The 19,715-nt window shown below is 41.0% G+C and overlaps 1 protein-coding gene across 8 annotated transcripts in view; it reads left to right on the top strand.

Annotated features, from left to right (window-relative positions):
* INPP4A (inositol polyphosphate-4-phosphatase type I A) overlaps positions 1-19,715 on the top strand; it is a 134,650-nt gene that overhangs the window by 14,193 nt on the left and 100,742 nt on the right. For 7 of the 8 annotated variants that reach the window (XM_067294405.1, XM_067294381.1, XM_067294396.1 and 4 more), the window contains exon 2: positions 8,459-8,551. The gene's annotated coding sequence lies outside the window, so the exon portion shown is untranslated. Of the gene's footprint in view, positions 1-8,043; positions 8,149-8,458; positions 8,552-19,715 lie in introns of those variants that run through there. The other variant, XM_067294360.1, reaches the window with a different exon arrangement.

Raw genomic sequence — 19,715 nt, 5'->3', positions numbered from 1 at the left:
CTTCATTCTTCTGCAGCATTTGTTTTTTTATGCCAGAAGGGGTGGAAGTGAAGGAAGGATTTAAACCCAGAAAGTCATGGAGAAGTGTCACTGGCGGAGTGACGGGCAGTGTGGAAATCCTTGAAATGACGCAGATGATGAGCAAAGTTTGTAAGATGAGTAGTAAGGGAGTGTGCTCCTCTCTAGCAAACAGGAGGAGCTTGAAGCTGGAGTGGGAGGTGTGTGATGTCTCCACGACAATGATTTTTACTGGAAAACATGGGGGGTAGGGGGTGAAGAGAGAAACATGCAACACTTCGGAAGGCTTTGGAAATGTGCTGCTGTCATTTGTTCTCGCTGTCAGGCTGACTGGCCTACTTCCCTCTGAAAAGCATTTGCTAACAAAACTGGGTTGCAAATCCTCCAACTGAAGGCACAGCTTCATATAGCAGCAGTCGACCCCACATGTCAGAGTTGGATTTTCTCTTTTCTCTCTGCCTGAATCTGAAATCTGTGGTTGGCAGTGGTTCAACTTCCCAGGCTTTAACTGAATTTCCATATTCAGAGCACTAGATGTTTGCTTTTGGATAGAAATGGAGACAAGTTCTCAAGTAAGGAGTCAAAGAAAATCAGCTGCTGTCTGCTCCTTCACTTTGCTGATACCACAGCACTCTTAATTAACTTTAGAGCTTGCTTCCATTGCTTGTTGCCAGAAAAACGGTGTGAAGCAATGTAAGCTTACTCCTGTTATTGGAGTGCTGATTGTGGGCAAAGTTGAAATGAAAGAGGAAGTTGGGGGGGAAACATTGTTGCAGTTTGATAACACATTTAAATAATTATTTTTTTTAAGATGTGGAATGTATCGAAATCAGTTACCTGTATTTTTAATGTCTTGTGTTTTAATTTGTTGTTAGCATAAAAATATTAAGGTGTTTATAAAATGTGTATGCAGCACTTGAGACAGCATTGCACAAAGTTTGTGTTTTTAATGCTGGAGCTTTAGCCTTTCTAGAAAAGGATATTTGCCTAATGATACTCTGTTGGATCTAACCTTCTCCTTTACCCACCCCATTTTTCATCCACAGTTCAAATGGCTGGCTGAAGATAGGTTCTTTGGATACATCAGCATGAAATTTTGCAGATGGTCACCAGTCTTAATACATGTGAAGCTGTGATCACAGTTTTCTAAACAGTGCCAGAGATGCTGGATTATGTTTTTGGTATTGCCAAATCTCTTAACTTAGTCTTGACTGACAAATGATGGCGTGAGGCCCAGATTAGTGATGGTGCATCAGTGAGTCATTTGCAGTGATGGTCTAGATCTGATTGTAACAGATATTTTTTACAGACACAAAAGGGCCAGTGCAGGACAGAATGGGAGCTATCCTGGCATATTTTAGGTAGAGCTGTCTTTAGGTTCTTGTGCATGTACCAGAAGAAACTTCTCACCTAATTTTCTCCCTGCAGCATGTTTGTGGCTAGGATCTAGAACAGCATGCTCTCTGCTGCAACAGGAATTTACAGCTCGGTACTAGATCCAAGTGCCATTTTTCTCCTGGTGCATTGGCAGTTTGAGAGTTGCAGGACTGGAGCTGAGTGGAGAAATGTGGTCTTCCCTGACATCCAAGTGGGATGCCCCTAACACCAGCTGAATAAGGCAGCCCGGGTCCCCAGGAGAGCATGCAGCGGGCCTGGGCAGTGGGCACACGTATGTCTTAGTTGTACGGATCAGTACTGGGGTCCTCGGGGCTCCCCGGTTTCCCTCCCTGCTGGGAGCAGGAGGGGAAGGGGAAGGGAGGGCGCAGCTAGTGTGTTGAGACAATCCAGGAATCCAGAACACTGTGCGCTCTCTTTGCCTGGGGAGACCCAATCAAAACAATCATTTGGAATGATTTTGTTTATTTATTTTTTTAACTAAATGTGTATGGGAATTGTCCCTTGTAGAAGGCTTTCCTGGCACCTCTGCCGCAAGCCAGCTCTCCCCTTGACAGCCCTAAAGTATTTGTGAATGTCATTTTTTTGGGCTGAAGCTTTGAACTGCTAGAGGTCGTGCTTTGGCAGCTCTGAAGAATTAAGTCTTAAACAAATAGTGTGTGAAGTTTGAGCAACAGCAGTGTATTTTCCTTCACCCTGCAGGTCTTGAACTGGAAGGCCTGTTTTTAATGAAAAAAGACGCCTACAGAGCAAAAGATCTCTTTGTTTAGATCACCTTGGTTTCATACAAACATTGAAAAGATCATTTTCAAAGCTCCTGTCCAGAAATGTTTCTTTAACTTACAAGCTCAACTGAGCAAAGTGGTTTTACTTTTTTCCTTAATTCAGACCAGCAGGTTGCTTGAAAGAACATGAAGCGCTTGTCTTCTACTTGGATTTAATGTTTCTGCTTTTAAAGGAGTCTCTTTCTGCTCAACACATAAACAAGAAACAGGAAACTGAAACGTAGTGCAGTGTTTAATCCCATTTGAAAACATTTACATGAAAAAGGTCTGTATATTTTTCTGGGCATGTGTTCTAGCTGTAAGGAAAAGGAGATAATAAGCTTTACTTTTTAGTGGGAATGCACATAACTAATTCTCCTTGCATTTTGTCAGGAAACCTTGCATAGTGATCACTTTTATATATGCAGACAGATATATTTTCTAGGATTTTTCTTTAATATTTCATTCTGCAAATAGCTAACAAACTTATTAGAAACAGAGTTTTACATTTATATGCCAGAGTTTCAGTATCTGTAACTGTGATACCATACACTTCCTAAATTCTTTAGAAATCATACATTCCAGATTTTGGAGAAAACTTTTCTCAACTAAAATTACAGTAAAGCTTGAACACTAATTGGTGACATAGGTATTAACAATTCTATTTTCTAAATGAGCACATACCACCAATAAATGAAAATTCAGCATTATTTTGCCTATGCTGGAGTAGTAAAAGTCACCTATTTAGTGAAACTCTGTAAAATCACTTCTCATTAAATCATAATGTCATGGACAATAGAAATACTTAAAGATCTTGAGATAGAAAGAATTTTTTCCTTCTCTCCAGGGCCTTTTTCCCAACACAGATGTAGTAAGCTTTGTATGTTGGTTTCCACTTCTCTCAATTTATAGCTTTAAAATAAACCAAACGAAAACATCTAGCAGCCTTTAACAACATAGCATGATTGAAATAGACTTTCTCACTAGTGATGACCAATGAAGTAAATAAGGGAGGATGCTTATTTCTATTTTGTGAAGAAAATACTTGTTTAGAGAGATTTCTTTTCATGATTTAAGCTATCACTTTCACCAATGTTTTTAGAACTTTATTTGTTTTTTCAGTGTCTGTGGTTGCAGATTTTCTTTGACTTTAAAGTTAGTGAAAAACAAAATATTCAAGAGAAACGGTAGGTTTGAGGAAGAATGTATTTCTTGAGTTCATATAAAAATACATTTCGGCAACATATATTTGAGTTTGGGATGTTTTCTTGATGTAAAGCAAACTGTTAGAGGTCAAGCATGGGACAACAGCCTCTGTAGGCTGCTCAAATTCCTTGTTGTTTTCTTCTGCTTGACTGTGGATTAAATAGAAGGAGACAAAGAGAAGGCCTATGGCTAATTAACAGATACCAGTGTCTGTTGCAGCTAATGATGGTGTTTACCAAAAGGTAATGTACGTTCTGTTGTTCTCTGGGTTTGACACAGTTCTGTATTTTTGTGTGTTTTTGTTTTGGTCTACTGTAAAACTCCTGACCTTGTTTCAGATGGAAAATTGGTGCCGATCATTCTCTTTTTTCCCCCAGATACTTCTAAATTAAATGTATTGCACTATCTATCTTTTTTTTTTTTCCTCCTTCCCTCCCTTTTTAAGTAAAGAAAACAAATCCCACAAAACTCATTTGATATTTTTGGTTTCCCACATCTATTTTTGGCTGCTTGCATCATGGGGGGAAAAATGAGACGTGGCTCATAGTACACTGACATAGTAGGCTATATATGTCTGTTGACTGGTGAGAGACATACTTGTTTTTGAACGTCTCAAGTGGAAGTATATGCTCAGACATCATAGTAGTTGTTCAGGCTTCAGGGTGTTTTTGTTGATTTGTTGGTACAAGTCATCACCTGCGCTTGAATTTGCAGGTTTTCCTCTCCTTTCCTGCCTCGGGTTTTGTCCAGGGGCAGGACGAGAGGCAGCGGGCACAAACTGAAGCACAGGCAGTTCTGTCTGAGCGTGAGGAAAAACTTATTCACTGTGAGGGTGGCTGAGCACTGGAACAGGTTGCCCAGAGAGGTTGTGAAGCCTCCATCCTTGGAGATACTCAAAAGCCATCTGTACAGGGTCCTGGGCAACCTGCCTAGGTGACCCCGCTTGAGCCAGGGAGGTTGAAGTAGATGATCTCCAGAGTTGCCTTCCAACCTCAACTGTTCTGTGATTCTGAGGTGGCCACCGGCAGCCGGGGCAAGTGGCTGTGGATGAGCAGAGCTTGCTCTGCTGCCACCGCCCTTCTGAGCTGAGCATTTGGCCTTCTCGTTAGTTCTGGTTTGTAACTCAGCTCCTGCTGTCTAAGGACGATGGGTCTCCTAGGTTGTCGTGCTGGACATGTTTGGTTAACAGTCAGGAATGCCTCTGGTCTGGACAGTTGAATGAGCTGAAAGTTGGGGTCCTAAATATGGTTTGTATATTTGCAATGGAAGGTTGGTTTTTCACAGGGATATGAGGTCTGTGGCAGTTACAGAGAGATACAGTGTGATCAAAAATGATTTTGCATTGGGAAAAGGATGTGTTTTCTGCCATATGATTTTCCCTTGCAATGTGAATGTAAGCTTTAATACAGAGAATTGTTTTAATGTGTGAGAAATTGAAATGAGAGCTTTTTATTGCTTAAGGGAAATGAAGGAGACAACTCATGACAGTAAATTATGATGATCGTTTATCTGTTGGACAGAATTGTTGCTACCCTTGAGATTGGCTTTTAATTTCAGTGAAACTGAAAACGGTTGGTAGCTCTCTCTTGTACAGTATGTTATTCAGGAGCTCTCTACAAATAATGAGAAGGCCTATCAAAATATTATGTTTTCTTTCTTTTGACCTGTTGCCTGCTTTCCTTTTTGAACTTGACCTGATAATGACAAATTTTCTTCAGAAAAATTCTGAAAACCCACATAGATTATTTTGTAGCTGAAACCACAGAGAAAACAAATAAATAAGGACATCTGTGGATGGGATTCGGCTCAGAAATAGGTGTATACACAGCTCTGGGGGATAAACATTCACAAATATGTGAACTAACATCTACGCATAACTTGCATATACACACAAACTCCTAAATTCAGCTGCAGGGCTGTAAGGAGCGCGTATTCAGGTAGTAGGGAGAGCAGACTGGAAAAATTTGTAGGTAAGAGAAGACAGGATGAAGTGATGCAATTAATTTTTTCTGTCTTTTTCGAAGTAATCTTTTTTTAAAGAAGAATTTCAAGTTCTGTTTTGTTGCAGGCGCATAAATAGGTCACAGTGTGTGAACAGAGTGAATGATGCTGAGTACACAGAGAACTAAGACTGCACTAAAATCAGCCTCGTCTTTGCTTATATCTGCCAAGTCTCAAGCTCAAGAGTCTTTGTTCTCTGCTCCTGCTCATGTCATTACAGATCGCTAAAGCCAGACACTAAACTGGTCAGAACAGACCTTTTACAACCAGGATATTTTCCTCTTCTGTTGTCTTATTTGTCTCTTCCTCTGACTTCAGTGAGTTTTGAATCAAACCCTTATTTCTGTGAAAATCTTAGAGACTGGGGATGGAAAAAGTACCTTTAAATGTTTGTTGTGGGAAAAATGTAAGTAATTTAGGCAGGAAGGAGTTTCTGTTTTTTAAAACATCCTCATAATTTTGTATTTGTAACAATTGCCTCATTCGTTTTAAGTTCATTAACTCACTTCCTGCTGTGGTTTGTACTGGCTAGGATTATTGTTACAGGCAATTAAACCTGAAAGTCACATGATAAACACTCGCAGTTAGTTTTAGGCAGAGACAGATGTCATCTGTTTTACAGGAAAAGGTCACCTTCTTGCATTATCAAGTTTCAATCCAACAGACTTAGATTTCTGCCTCTAAAACGTGCAATCTAAAGAAAATACATAGCAAACATCTGACCCCTGTAGTGGTGTTTAGGCATCCACAGCTGTAAATGGTGCAAAGTCATATTACTTTCTAATACACATTTTGCTGTTTAAGTACAGTGAGATACTTTATGCAGGATTTATATTTTAACTGAGTGTCTCATCTTAATGATTTTAACATGTAATGACTGTTCCTGCGAAGGCAGAACTTCAGAGCAAAATGGATTGAGAAGGAGGGAAATAGTTGGTAATTCATCATGTGAACAGACAGAGGATATATCGTTCATCATTATAAAAATGTGTGTATTTGTCTTTTGTGGTGTACATAAAAGGAAAAAAACTTCCATTGGACCACTGAAAGCAACTGTTAACTGAGCTGTTGTTGTGCCCTGCTGGAATGTAAAACCTCAGGAAGTTTGAAATAGGGCAAGCAAACATGAGGAAAGATAACAAGCAATGTACAGAAAACAAAAATACTACTAGGACTTTCAGCTCTTTGGTTTTAGAAGGAAAAAAAATAATTTATTTTAAACCAAAATGGCATCATATTCTGGTTCACCGACAAAATCTGAAGGGTTTAGCGCTTGCAGGTGGGTGTTGAGCTGGCTGCATGTAGTTTCTTTGGGAAACAGGAAAGCTCTGCTTAAGCTTCGGTGTCTCCTGTCTACTTGCAGACCTTTGGAAGTAGGAAGTGGTTAATTGGAAGGCAAAATACAAGGCTGGTAGTTAAACATGGCTTAAACAAAGTTAAGAGGTTATTTATTATAACTGTTGGAAACCAGCTGAAACAGGATATGCTTGCTTGCATTGGCATTACCGTTTTTATAGAGGATGTCTAGGTACTCGTGTTTGTGTGGACTCTAACCCAGTCGTTCGTGCTCTGCCTGTAAGTGGCATGAGCCTGGTGAGGGAGTGGGGTGGGAGCGAGGAACCAGCTCAGGTTGCTCCTTCCACATGTCTTGCTGATGTGACCGGTGCCAATCGGGCTTGAACCAGCTTGCTTAGGCCTGTACGGTTGTCATGTTAGAAAGTCTTGTAACAAAGAGGTGAAAAATTGCGTGAGATGACTAGTGGGCATGAAGTCTTTCTGCTGAAGGGTTCTGGGGATACCTGGTGCAAGGCAGACACAAGCTGAGGTCTAAAGCACCCACAGATTTCAGCCTGAACTTGGGCGTAACTCTCTGAAAGCAACAGATGTAGTCAGAGGAGCCTGAGGTCTCCGCAGAGTTAAATAATTTTTGTTCTCTTAATGCTTTTAATTCCCACCACTGGAATATTTAGAATGGCTTTGCTGTATTAAGCACGAAGCAAGGAAGTAGTTGTTAAGAATGTTAGATGTGTTAGGCTTTGCTAGGCCCCCCTTCTGGCGTACCTTGGGTCCCCACGGATTCTCTGGCACGCTTTTTTTTTTTTTTTTAATCCATTGCTAAATGTAGTACTTCGGCCATACAAGGTGAAGCGATTCAGAGCTATGTGTATTTATTCAGTAGTATTTCCTGTCTGACTTCTAAAGGGGACATATTTGCACAAGACTGTTGACACACTTATATGCTTATTGAGGATGCATATTGGATTCCTCTTTTGACTTTGGCAGTTGTCCTCAGAGATCCGCAGGCACAGCTGGGAATTGGGAATTTGGAAATTGGGTGCTCCAGCCAATCCTAAATAATGGGAACCACTTAAGTCAAATGTTGGTGCTTTTCTTCTGTTGCTGTTGCATCCTATTACATCAGTGAAGTTACCTGGAGAACAAGAAGTTGTCTGACTGAAGTCAGGGCTTAAAATCACTTCCCATGAAGAAATTACCTACAGCCACAGGGAAGGCTAGTTTATCCCTGAGCTTTTTTCAAGGGCAAATTGGAAAGTGTTACTGGAGGGAGATGTGAAGGCCGCTTTGTTTCTGGGTGTATGGCTGTGAAGTCTGAGATGAGGAGTCGGAGGGCAGAAGTATTAGACAGGGATTACCCTGTGATGCAGCAATGCAGAGGTGGTGCCTGATATCACTGTGTTTTAGGGGAAAGTCTCACAGTGGTGTTGTCCTGCTTCTGAGAAAAAGGGACTATTATTTTATGAAGGTAACTAGTTCACTTTTTCTGTGGTTGTTGGGGGGGGGGAAAGGTGAAAGTTCATCATCAAGAACCAAAAAAACATTACTAGAACTGCTGACATACAGAAAATTTAGGGTGCTGTTGGGTATAGACTGTCTAAAATAATGTTAAAAGATTAAGCGCAGTACTCGCTCTTATTTTTATTATGCTGAAAATTTGTAAATATCATAGGAAATTTGTCCCAGGAAGTTTCTTTAATATAACCACTTGAAAGTCCAGTGTATCACTGATTTGTCTGCAGAACTATTAATGGGAAAACCTCTGCCTTATTTTGCAGCTGTCATCTTGAAATCTCTCTGATCTTGGTGATAGTAGTGGATTAACGGAGCTGAACAACAATCTCGATTTTTAAAGGAAAGACCTCTGAGTGGTAAGTCCCAATTTTATCCTTGATTCACTTGTCTCCTAACTCGCTTCTTTGCATGTGTTACTGTTATGTTCACCAAGCAACACTCTCTCCCAGGGATAGTCTGATAGGTCAAAATATGGTATTCCTTCATGGCTTTAGCAGCGCTTGATCTGTGAACTCTGTGTCTTATAAAAGATGCATTTGGGCTGTTTCATCTATTCAGGTCAGTTATTTGAGGACTGGGCTCCTTATCCTGTTACTGCTGTTTAACAGGCCAGCGTATAGTCTCTGAGCTGTAGTAATCTTAGGCAGGCATATTCTTACCTTGCTGCAAGTGTAGGGTAATTTATTTCTGTTTAGTTCACAGTGGTGTGAGGTTAAGCTAAGGGACTTTGCTTTGTGTTTGCTGTGGTTCAGTTGATGCGTTGTAACTTGTTAAACTTCAGTACCTTGATCTTCAGCTTTTATCTTTGTAGTCATAAATGCAGCATATCTGATCTTCTTGACAGGCAGGTCTTCTGAGCCCAAGAATGGCATTCCTGTCTGTTGCATCAGTGCTTTGCTTGTGTCTAAGACCTTTTTATGCTATTTTGATTCTAAGCACTATTCCTAATATATATATATTCTGTTCTAAAAGTGCTGTTTTTATGGAATTATATTTGGGTTAAGTAGTAGGTATTAGCTGTATCTGTTCTGTGATATCTGTCATTCTTGACCAGTCCCCTAATCATATCAGTCTTTTAAAGGACATCATGTATTACAGGAAAAATAAGCTTCAATTCATTCTGCCCCATGCACATGTTAATACTGCAGTGTTACTACACTGAATTCAGCCTTACTTTTGTATGGTTGCTGGATAAAAAAAGGAAAACATATGCCTGTGGGTAGGACATACTCTCACATACTGTAGGTGTGTGTCTTTATGTGCCTGCTTTAATTATTATGCACATTTTCATGTGAAAAGCAGGCGACTGCAGCGTTAGGAATTCTTCACTTGCTCATGTCTCAAGATACAAGCTTGTTTCAGACGTGGCTGGCCTTGCCGAAGGGGTTTTCTACAGACGAGCAGAGGTGGTGGTCTTTTGCTGGACTAGCTGGTTCTTCTGGTCCTGTGGCTGTTATGCTGTGGCTGCAGGTTCCCAAGGCCTCCTACCAGTCTGTAAGAGAAACCCCGGCAGCTTCTCTGTGGCTGCTCTTCCCTCTTGCCCGTCCTCCTCCCTTCAAAATGAACAGACTGTTGGTTTGTAACAGCCTGGACTCCTCTTCTTTTCTGCTGCTGAACTTGGGCCAAATACTTCTGCAATACTCCAGTCCAAGAAACTGGAAGCTGGGTTGGGTGCAGCTGCAATGTGGCCAACGGTCAAAACTCACTACTCAGGCTCGTTAAATAACCATGTGGGTTTACACATTGGTGAGGCTCTAAATAATCCTAAATTGGTGGTTCTTTTAATTGAGTTGCAGCACTTGAACCTTTGTGATCCATGTCTTCAGACTTCGTTTTGATAAATCATGAAAGAACAGATATTTGCAATGTTGGTTACTTAACTTTAGAAGTAAGATCTGAGACTTTCTTCTAGTCTCACAGTGTTAGAAACTGAGCCTCTAAGGAAAACATTGAATATCACAAGGTTTGTAATTCCTGGTGTGGTGTATAGGTTCACAGCTGCTTTAAAACTTTTGACACTGCTCCAGCCTCAAAACAACACAATGACTGAGCAGTATACCCTGTCAACATGGTGTTCCTCCTTGTGGCTCCATCCTAACGTGTTTTTCTCCCTTAACTTTCTTTGCATATGTACCTATCTTTGGTCTGATTTTTCCATCTCCCGGTGCAGCATTAAGCTATTTGTGGATGAGTATGGACCTATGCAGTAAGATGGGTAGGTCTGTACCTCTGTGCTCTCAACTTAAATATATGTTCACTGTATTTGCCAAACTTAAATTAAAATGATGCTAGCTTTGTCGTCTGCATAGCTTCCTGTTCTAAACGATATTTTTTCAAGAAATCCATTAAAGGATTTTTTGTAAATACAAGAATTACTTCCTTGGCATAAAGTTTACATTATTTAAAAGTTGCCAGGGGAAGATTCAGTTCCTGCCTTTACTTTTAAACATGACACCTGCTTATAGGCATATTTTTCAGGTAGGTAATCAGCTCTGCATGATTTTGTGAGAGCTCTATTTTAATCATTTGAAAGGTAACAAAGCAGAGAGACTTGGCAAATTAGAGCAAACTGACTAAAAAACTTTTTATTTATTTTGTGTTTTCACTTGCAAATAAGGATAAGGGCTTGACTGTAGGACATAAGTGAGACAACTCTTAATCAACCCAAACCTACAAGTCTCTCAAACCCTTCTTTAGCACCCATGTCTCAAGCTGTACGCTGTAAAAAAGTGGATTATATTTTGTTTGTTCAAACTGACCACGATACATATTTTCCAGAAGATTGAATACGCTTTGAATGTTTCACTGCATAATCTCTGTCTAAAATAAGACATACCGATTTAATACTTACATGAATTTTTTTTTTTCTTTTTAGGAGTGTTAACTCTTAGGCTTGAGAGATTGAGGGGAGAGAAGAGGGAATAACACTCTTCTCCTTAATTGGCTCGCTCTTGTGCATGTAGATGATGATAGGAGCCCACTGGGACTTGATATCAATTTAGTGATTAGCTTAGAGATATCCTGCTCAGCACCAGCTGCTCTCAGCGTTGTCCCAAATTGAATAGGAAGGATGTTATCCTGTGACTTGTGTCTTGCTAGAATTAATTTCAGGCTATTTTGAAAAACTAGGACTGGTCAGCTTTGGTGCACAAATTGGAGCATGCTGAGAGTCGTGTGAGCTAAAGACAAATTTTCCTTGACTTATGCTTTATTCTCCACAATGCTGTGCCTAAAACAGATTTTTCTTGTACTTCAGTTGTTACTGCCATTAGTTTTTTAGAAATTAGACAGCCAGTGTTTGAGACTGGAATACCGTATTCCTGCTTATTTGTCTACTTGTCTACCTTTTCCTCATGTTCCTCCACTGTTCTTTGAACTGTGGGCAAACTGAAGATTTTGAGACTTCTGAGGAAAAGGGAGCATGAGAGGCCCAAAAGCCTTCCAGGATGGAAAGAAGCAGCCCTGTTACTTATCCCTTCCTCCCGTTTTTGTCATCCATCTCCTCAAGAAGGCTCCATACCTAGAAGTTCGTTCTGGCAGTGCTCAGCTGAAAGAGAGCATAACAAAAATCAATCAGGAAGAGGACCCTGGCAGGAGAGCAGCGACTATATGCATTGTGCTTCTTGAAATAAGCTGAGTTCCACCCAGATTTCCAGGCAGAATTTGTCTGGCTTTTGCCCTGTGAAATTTAGTCCTTACTGTATAAAAAAGAGTGTGTGGACTTGAAGAGGACAACAAATAGCAACTGTTTCAGGCAGCTATGTAACAAATTTCAGAGTTTTGACGATAGAGTGTCATAAAAGGCCTAAGCTTTGTGGTACTGTTTTTTTCCTTTTTCTATGTATGTGCGTTCTGCAGTATTAGAGGCCAAGCCATTCTGCCACAGCACCTTTCCAGGCCCACAGCCTGTACTCTAAAATACCCTGTGGAAGCTCTGTAAAGCAGTTCTTCCAGAGCTATTGAAATCTTTTTTCTCTTTTTGTTGGCTTTTCTCTCAGTGCCTCACAATTCTGAAAAATTGCGCTAGAGCCAAACACCAGTGTTACGCTTTGAGAAAACTGTAATGGCTGTAAAGCAGTATTTCTGTCATGAACCAAAGGCCCAGTAGTTTCAGGAACGTGACCCAAAACTACGTCCAAGCTCGATGTGTCATGTGTTTTCTGTAGCTGAACTAGAGCGTGTTCAGGGATCATTGGAGATTTGCTTATCTCCTGTTTTGCAGCTTTAGTAGCCAAACATTTGGGCATTGCTTAATGGCAGGCCTGGAGTTTTTGATCTGCAGTCCATGAAGTGGTGGAAGGTTGCATGGTACTGTTTTCCCTTCTATTCAGTTGTGTTAAAGAGGCCAAGCAGACCTTAAATACTTAATGTTATGTAGCACTTGCTTTGGAAGAATTTTTTTGCACGATGATCGTTAGGTGAGGAGGCTGAACCTGGTTGCCCGATGGGGCAAAGCTGCTGCAGCTCCATGACCCCAGGTCCAACCAGTAGCAAGGCTGAGAATGTATTCCCAGTAGGCACCCACACACACATATACAGCATACATGTGTGTGTGTGTATGTGTATGTATATATACACTTACATACATACACACATATACATGGCTGGCAACACAAATCAACATGGACAGACACACTCGGCACTCACACAAGCAGCACCAATGGCCTCATCCTGTTCCCTTCTCTGGTTTATCAGAAGGAAGCTCCATTAGCGGGACATATATATACATACGGACAGTGTGGATCCCTCCAGTAGCTGGTCTTAGACACTCAATCCATCCAGCAACTGCCCCTGGATCCCCGGGCTTCTCAGTTGCTGACACCTGGGCATGCAAGCCCCCCAGGCCCACAGCTCCACTGCAGTTGTTGGTAGACGCACACACACACACGCGTGCGTGCGCCCACCCATACCCACACACCCCAGGCACGTATGCACAAATGGGTCTCAGTTGATGCCCAGACTCCACAGTCTCCCTGGCACTTGCCTGGGACTCCCCTGGTCTCCCTGGTAGCCAGCTTCCCTGTGGTCTTGCCCTTAGAAAAACCCGCATGTGCAAGCACACACATGCATACACGTGCACACACCCCCCCTCAGGTCTCACAGTTGAACCCCAGACCTTATGGTTTCCCTGTCAGTCAGCCAGGACTCCCCAGTTTTCCCTCAGTAGCTAGCTGCCTCTGTGGTCTCGCTTTTGAAGACATACATGCATGCACGCACACACACTAGCAGGTCTCCCACTCAACCCCAGACCCCATGGTCTCTGGCAGCTGGCCAGGACTCCCCAGTCTCCCCCCAGTAGCCAACTGCCCTGTGGTCTCACTCTTAGAGGTGCATGCACACAGCTGGTTCCCTGGTCACCTGACCTACTCACCAGCTAGCTTGGCTTGATGTTCGCTTTTGATTACACCCTTACTTGCATGCCCTCACTCGCTCCTTTTGCTGGCACCCAGGCACACGGGCCCTCTCACCCATGGTTTGAACCTGGTTGCTGGCACTCAGACCTCCACACACATGCATACAGAATAGAGTCCCACACTCAGGAAAACAGTGAGGAAGGAATTTAATAAGACAGGACAGACTACGCTGATGAGGTGCAGGGCACGGCCAAGCAAGTGTACTGACCAGCCCTGTTTGTGTACAGCTGGATCCTTTTTATCCCCATATCCCTTTATTTTCCCATGCTTCTTCCTCCCCAAATCACCTAGATCTCTCCCTTTCTCTGTCTTTGGTTCCTCCCTTAAACATCCCATAATAAGTCTTGCACATTCCCCAGATGCTCTTCCCCTGTATCCCACAACGCGTCCCACACTGCCAGGCAGTGACACCCTCAGTCTGAGAGATGATGGGGATTGCTGCTCCCGTTGACTCACTGTGAGGGGTTTCCCACCCGGACCATGGGGCTGACGCTCTCCTGGGCAGCGCTGGCAGGGCCCAGACATGGTGTCTGCTCCTCCGAGCAGGTAATTTGGGTTCCCCACCTGCCCTTGTGCCTCTGGGCTTTGCTGTGCTTGCAGAGATGCGCCCCTGATGGGATGATGGCTCTGCTGTGATGGGCCTGGGAGTAGCCAGGGCAGGGTATTTCTCAGGTCCCCCCACCTGCCATTGACCCTCTGTGGCCCTTTGTGCTTGTGGAGACAAGCTTTTTGCCACATAACCTAATGATGATAAGTGGTCCATCCACTGGGATGAGGGAGGCTTCATCCGCTTCAGGGAATGAATTTTGAAACCTCTGATGTAGAGTTGTGTGATTTATTTTCTCACTCACTTTCCTGCGAGTCAGACTCAAACTTTTAAGGACTGGTAGGTTCACATGTGAAAAATGTCAACGTCAGGATGTGATTGGAACCTTTTTCCAAACGGAAACCTGCAGCTCTTTGGTCATCTTTGTCAGTGAGGGAGTTCTTACACTTTGAATGAGCACAGTTAAGTCTTAACAGCCTTGAAACTAAAGTCAGGATGAGGAAACAGAGCTGAAAAAGTATTTTTTCTGGAGACTTGGCAAACATTGCTTTTCTTGTCAAATCAATACTTTTTGTAAAGCTTTTCTGATTGTCTCTTCCCAGATCCTCTTGGCTCTTTTTTCTCTCTCCCTTTACCACTGCAGAGCTTCCCCAAGCATCTTGTTTTCTTGTATTTGCTTTTTTACCAGACTGTCGGCCAGTCAGCTTGCTCATGCAGCTTACAAATGTGGGTCAGGTGTCTCTTCCAATTACTTATCTCCTGAATCTACCTCCTTGGATCTTTATCCATCGTACTGTTAGCCCTGCTGTTCAACTTGCCTGGACACACTTACACCTAAGAGACTTGCAGTGCAGTTTTGTCATCTCTTCTCCATTCCCTGCCCCTAAATTACTTTGCCTTCTACCTCTCCAGCTCCCTCGCACAGCCATTAGAAAGCCACCACAGTGCCATTAACTTCTCTTTCGAGACCAGACGCTAGGAACTGCTCTCAGGTTGGTATAACTGGAAGTCACATTGCTTACTCTTTCCCCTTGACAGTAACATCGATCATCATTGCCTTGCTGAGAGTCTTGATTCCCCAGCTCTGACATTTCCTGTTTCTGTCTGTCACCTTCTAAAAACATCTCATACCTCGCAGCCAAATCCTTCCTCCCATCTGTATTCTATTTTGAGCTCTGCTTTTACCGGATGGTCTCCCTATTTAACTTTAGCACTTAAGCTGCTGCAGCATTTATGTACATCTTCTGTGGATTTTGTATTTTTTGCTAAGCCTAACTGGGACATATTAGCACCGCCTAACTTCAGCCCCTCTGCAGTTAATGGGGGGAAGTGAACGCTTCCAGAGTGGTGATTCCTGGCACCTAAGTTAGCTCCTGCTTAGCTTAAGTGCTCCGAATTAGGCTCTTCCTGTCTTGTGTCTAAGTGGAGAATTCAGTGCATTTTCTGACTCTCTCAGGCATTCTTCAATGCCCAAATTGCATATAATAGGTATGTATGGATTGTAGTAATTTTTACCCTATTAAAAAGCTCAGAGGCACTACAGAACTTGAAAATATGACTTTTTATTTATGTTTCTATTCTTTTATTCCCCATTGTGGGTTGCATCTGTAGGAGGAATAGATATATTTGTTGTTTTGACTTGATTTTTGTGGTTCCCACTTTTTATAGGAGAATTTGCATGAAAAATTTAAGCCTACAGACTATATGTTTCCTCTTTTTAGTAGCTAGATTACAGGTTGTTAGTCCTTAGCGATATGGAACATCAGAGCAATAGAGCTGAAAAGGCTTCTCTCTGAAACAAAACAAATCAGAGATCACACATGAAATACCCAAAATCTGTTACTTTCTTGTGTGGAAAGCTTTTTATGTGGGCTAAAAAATGATTATTTCCTTCTCACTCTCTTAAAAAAGCTATAATTGCTAACAATTTCATTCAGGCAAAGTTTATTATTATTTTTAAAAGACTCAGTCAGGTCTCCACAATATTTTTTTTGAACCTGCAATCAGTTATTTTTTGGGAGGAGGGAGCAAGAGGTAAAAAGTGGGTAGAAATAATGTGCGATCAACAACAAAAAAAAGGGCTTGTACTGATAGCAGCTCTCTAAATTATAGTCCATAAAAATAAACACTAAGCTCATTTATGTGATAGATGACAAAATGTCAGGTCCTTTTAAAATAGTTTGAACAGTATTTGCATGGTTTCAGCCTATTAGGTTGATTCCTAAAAAGGCAGGCTATTTAAGAACACTGCATAATAGGCACTGCTTGTATCTTATCCCTTTTTAGACCTACTGTAAAAAGAAAAGTACTCACGCTTTTGGAAATGGCTTAATGTGAAGATAGCTTTTATTAGTCTTCCCTTAATTTTAATGTGTCGGTTCCCTTTTCCATCTTAACTACAGCTTTTAAACTGAATTACAGCCTGTGTATTTTAAGATTCCTTCCATAGTTATGGGTGTGGATCACATCATTTCCATACTCTGCTGTGCATGGGTAGGAGTAAAGGAAACTTCAGTTTGATGCTGGTATTTGGCCTTACTTGTGATTTCCTCACTGAAATAGTGCTGTGAAGCAATTAACTGAGCTGGAGGTAGTTTGGTGGTTCTCAAGCAAAATGGATGGTTCTGGATCTATAAATGACTATTCTTGGTATTAGATACACAATTTCTTACTGAGAACGTGTTGAAGACCTGATCCTTTTCCTTCAGTTTGGTGTCTCTATTCAATCTTGATATAATTGGCAAGGAAGAGTATAATGTATTCTATTTCAGAAGCCCTTTCATGAAGGGTGGTTAGAATTATTTTTTCCCAAGAGAAATTAATGGAGCACTAATGCTATTTTGGATTATAGCAATCAATAAAATATTTTTACATTACTTGGCTTTGTGGGTCTTGCTGGCTTACATTTGTAACCGTCATCTTGTGCTCATAGTGGGCTTTTTTCAGTAGGTCTTTTTTATTTCCAAACTGATTTCGTGAGCCTTTATGAAATCCTCACTTTGCAAAAGTGAATGTACTTTGGAGCACACCTTTATAAGAATGTGACTGTCATTTATTCTTCAGGTTTAGAGCCTTAGCTTGGAAGTTGTCATCTAATGATTCATAAGGAAATTGAGTAATCACAAAGGCATTCTGTAAAGGAAAGATCATGGTGACATTCTGACCACTGTCAGAAATATTGTGATATTCTGGTTGGGTAAGGTTTTTTTGTTTTTTTTTTGTTTTGTTTTGTTTTTTTTTGGTTTGTTTTTTGTTCCTTAAATAGTTCTACATTGATTAAACCAGCTTTACAAGCATTGGGTGATGGATAAACAGATTTCTTCCTTCCAAAACTGAGAATTGTACAAAAGTTATTCAATAATACCTCACAAGAAAGTTTGTCCAATGTTTAGTGTACTAATCAAAGCTTAAGATTCAATTGCCAAGACTCCTTTGGTAATATTATGCAAGTAATCAATAAAATCATTAAAAGTTAAGTGCCGGAATATGAGGTAGGCCCTAGACTGAGCCTCAGACTCTATCTGCTTCAGTTGTCTATTTGTAAAAAAGGAGATGAAACCTTCTTCTGTTTTGGGTTAAAAATCGTGAGGTGATCTGGATAGAAGGTAAGTGGGATAATGTGACCTGGGTGTTTCCTAGATCTCTGGGTGTATGCCTGGGTTATATCCTGACTGTCTCAGTGCAAGATCCATGCCAACACACCCAGGCTTCTTCCCACACTAATTTCCCTGTCAAGGAAACTATGGGTTTGTGGCCCAGGTGAGTTTGGGAATGGCTGCTGCCGCTCCACGGTGGCACAGGTTGGAAGAACCAGTGGTCTGTGACCACTGTGAACCTCAACAGACAAGTGTAGAAGTAGCCATCAGTGCCGGATAGCTAAAGTGCATCATAGACGGAATTAAAAGAAGGTGGAATTAGGGGAGTAGAGTAATAGAAAATGTATATTTTACTGCCTTTAATATAAAAGGATGATGTAAATGATCTTATTAGTTTAGGCTGGTGGAACTGTGCTATACAGACAAGAGATTGTATTTAGAGCTATGCCCATCATTTTTCTGTATAGCTGGAATTGTTTGGTGACTTAGATGAATCTAGTCAATAATTGACTGAATGTATGACATACATTTGATGGGAACCCAAGTGGATGAAGACCTTGTAGAATCACAGGATATAGATGTCAAAAAACTACACTTAAGTAGCAGTTACTAATGTTTTCCATTTAGTCATGCTTCCTTACCAAGCACGGAAGCATTGATGGAACAGGTCTAATAAAACATTAAACCTGATAATCAGATCATGCAGCATGTCCAACTATTGTCTGACCAATCTAATTCCCCTTAAATTCAAAGACTCTGAGTTCTGTTCTTTTCCTAAAAAAAGCTATACAGAACAAATCTGGAAGCATCTGTAATTTCAGGTTTCCCCTTACTCCCTTTTCCTGTCTCATTGACAATATCCCATGCAATGAGACCTTTTAACATAAAACGAAGTAAAAATAATAAATAAATATATAAATAGCAATACTTCTGGATTACACATAAACAAATGAAACTGATTTTAAAAAAAAGCACAGCTCAGATATGTCACCTAATCTTTCAGTATGTACATGGAAAAAAGGTGTCATATCTTTTGGAAGTGTCAGTGAATGGTGCAAAATGGTCCATTTGGGGCAATCTGTCAGTGTGTTTATGTACCTGAGGAAAAAGAACATGGTTTATTTAATAAGGAGACTCTAAATTGATTTTTAAGCATGCTTATTTTTCGTTTTTTTTTCTTTTTTCTCTTATTATATATATAAATTGGCTTACATAGATCTGTGGCTGACTGTTCTTAGAATAAAACATATAGCCTTTGGTATTAAGATGTTTTGAAACCACATTAAAAATGCTGAGGTGCTACTTTTTGTGAGCTTTTCCATGGCCTAGTTTTGGGGAAAATCCCAAATGATCTGAAGTCAATTAAGTTCTGAATGTCAAAATTTAGATTAATCGTGAAAGAAATAGTTTTCCATTATCAACAATTTTAATAAGCTTTGCCCACCTCAGGCTCCTGCTGGTCCGGATTCCGACACACTGTCCAACATGTGCCATAATCTTTGAATGGTTCCAGTGATATTTGGTGACACTGATCTGGGGAATAGTTTGTAGTTCATCACACATAAAGGTTGGATTCACACTTAGTGACTTAAAATTTGTGAGCTTGCAGGTAACCCCTTCCGATTGAATTGTTACATAATCTGTTTTGAAAGGAGAAATAATGAACTTTGAGAGAAGGAAAAATGGTTGTTCTTTTAACTTTGGCTTTTGAGTTTATTAGATCTGCTACTGGCCAACATACATGTGAGCCCTTTTCAGTGCTCTCTCTGTGTAGTGCTGTATGATACTAACAACAGGACTAATCTGCCTGGTAAGGGCAAAGGGTCCCGAGAGGAGGAATAACAGAACTAGGTCCTTAAATCTGTCTAGGGAGGCAGTTCCTTTTCATGACCTTGCTAATGAGGAATAGATGAGGAGAGGATTTCTCTGTTTAAAGCAGGGGCTGGATAACTGGCAAAAGATG

This window comes from Apteryx mantelli, chromosome 1 (assembly GCF_036417845.1).
Source record: "Apteryx mantelli isolate bAptMan1 chromosome 1, bAptMan1.hap1, whole genome shotgun sequence".
In the NCBI taxonomy this organism is placed as follows: Eukaryota; Metazoa; Chordata; class Aves; order Apterygiformes; family Apterygidae; genus Apteryx; species Apteryx mantelli.
Note: the sequence above shows the minus strand (reverse complement) of the source record. Positions and strands in the feature narration are given on the sequence as shown.